A 2666-nucleotide genomic window follows, 5' to 3' on the forward strand; every position below is an offset into this window, starting at 1 on the left:
TTCCATCCATACTTTACCTTTAAGGATTCTATTACATTTGTAATAATAACATCATTATTAATTATACTATGTTTAATTAATCCTTACCTATTAGGAGATCCAGATAACTTTGTACCTGCCAACCCATTAGTAACACCAGTTCACATTCAACCAGAATGATATTTCCTATTTGCATATGCAATTCTACGATCTATCCCTAATAAGTTAGGAGGTGTTATTGCATTATTTTTATCAATTAGAATCTTAATAATTTTACCATTTTATAATAAAACACCATTCCGAGGCATTCAATTTTACCCTATTAATCAAATTTTATTCTGAATTATAGTAGTTGTTGTATGCTTACTAACGTGAATTGGTAAACGACCTGTTGAAGAACCTTATATTATAACAGGTCAAATCTTAACAATTATTTACTTCACATATTTCTTAATTAATGTCCATGTCGCAAACGCATGAGATAAATTAATTAAGGAATAAAGTTAATTAGCTTAGGAAAAGCTTATGTTTTGAAAACATAAAATTAGAAGTTTAACTCTTCTATTAACTTTTCTCAAAAAATTTCACTAAACAAATGAGATAAATAAAATCTTTAAACCAACAAAGAAAATAAAAAAATTCAAAGATAAAGGTAAAAAACTTTTTCAAGCTAAGTACATTAATTTATCATAACGGAACCGTGGTAATGTTCCACGAACGAAATAAAACCAAAAGATATAATAGCAAGCTTAATAAAAATTATAAAAGAATAAAAATCACCGCCCAAAAAAATTAAAGCCAATAACATTCTTATGAAGACAATTCTAGTATATTCAGCAAAAAAAATTAAAGTAAAACCACCCGCACCATACTCAATATTAAATCCTGAAACTAACTCAGATTCCCCTTCAGCAAAATCAAAAGGAGTACGATTAGTTTCAGCTAAGCAAGAAGCAAAACAAGCTAAAGCTAAAGGAAAAGAAATAATAATAAATCAACAATAAAGCTGATAGTTTATAAAATCAAACATATTAAAACTACCAATTAAAATAATTAAAGACAATAAAATTAAAGCTAAACTAACTTCATAAGAAATTGTTTGAGCAACAGAACGAAGAGAACCTAATAATGAATAATTTGAATTAGAAGATCAACCAGCAATTATAACAGTATAAACACCTAATCTAGTACAACATAAAAAAAATAAAAATCCATAAGAAAAAGAACACATATAAGTTAAATAAGGAAAAATTACTCAAACGGCTAAAGAAATCATTAAATTAAAAACAGGGGAAAAATAATAAAGTAGGTAATTAGATATAATAGGAATTGGCTGCTCCTTACAAATTAGCTTAGTAGCATCTCTAAATGGCTGAGGAATTCCAACAAAACCTACCTTATTTGGACCCTTTCGAATCTGAATATAACCTAAAACCTTACGCTCTAATAAAGTTAAAAAGGCAACACTAATTAAAACACAAATAACCAATAAAAGAAAATTCAAAATAAATATAAATAAATCATAAAGTATCAATACTATTTGTAGAAAAAATCTACATAAATGAATTCTAAATTCAACACATTAATCTGTCAAAATAGTAAATAAATTAATATTAATCAATATAACAAAAAATATTTTAACCATATGGTCCTTTCGTACTAATATGGATTAACAATCTTAGGATAGAAACCGACCTGGCTCACGCCGGTCTGAACTCAGATCATGTAAGAATTTAAAGGTCGAACAGACCTAATCATTGGGCTCCTGCACCCAAAATTTTTCTTAATCCAACATCGAGGTCGCAATCTGCTTTGTCGATATGAGCTCTCAAAAACAATTACGCTGTTATCCCTAAGGTAACTTAATCTTATGATCATAAATTATGGATCAAAATAACAAACATAAATAAATGATATAATAATGAAGAGTTTATCTATTCTTCATGTCACCCCAACAAAACATCATCATTAAATATAGAAAGACAAACAAAAAACTATATAAAAGTAAAATGTCAAGCTCTATAGGGTCTTCTCGTCCTAAAGAAGAATTTAAGCCTTTTGACTCAAAAGTTAAATTCAAAAATTTATTAAGAGACAGTTGATTTCTCGTCAAGCCATTCATTCCAGCCACTAATTAAGAGACTAATGATTATGCTACCTTTGCACGGTCAAAATACCGCGGCTCTTTAAAAATACGCTCAGTGAGCAGGCCAGACCTCAAAATATAAACAAGAGGACATGTTTTTGATAAACAGGCGGAAATCAATTTTGCCTAGTTCCTTATAATAAGTTCACAAGGTAAAAATTTCATACAAATAAATATACTAATTCTATCATTATTACAAAAATTTTAAAATTAAATTAATAATCTTAATAAAAAACCTAAAATATTTATAAAATCAAAATAAAAAATAATGAACTAAAACGTAATCTTAAAGATAGCTGGTTTAAAGCTTACTATTATATTTCTATAAAATAAATTATAGGTTATTAACTTCAAAGCTTATCCCTTAAAGAATAAATAAGTTAATATTTTTACTTAAAAAATTAAATAAAAACAAATAACTTTAAAAAATTAATTTTTTTCTTAAGAAACTAGATATCTTGGGAAACGATTAACATCTCATTTCTATAAATAATTTAATAATAATTATGATACATTAACTATAAATTATTTATAAATCAAC

This window comes from Schistocerca gregaria, unplaced genomic scaffold (assembly GCF_023897955.1).
Source record: "Schistocerca gregaria isolate iqSchGreg1 unplaced genomic scaffold, iqSchGreg1.2 ptg000240l, whole genome shotgun sequence".
Lineage (NCBI taxonomy): Eukaryota > Metazoa > Arthropoda > Insecta > Orthoptera > Acrididae > Schistocerca > Schistocerca gregaria.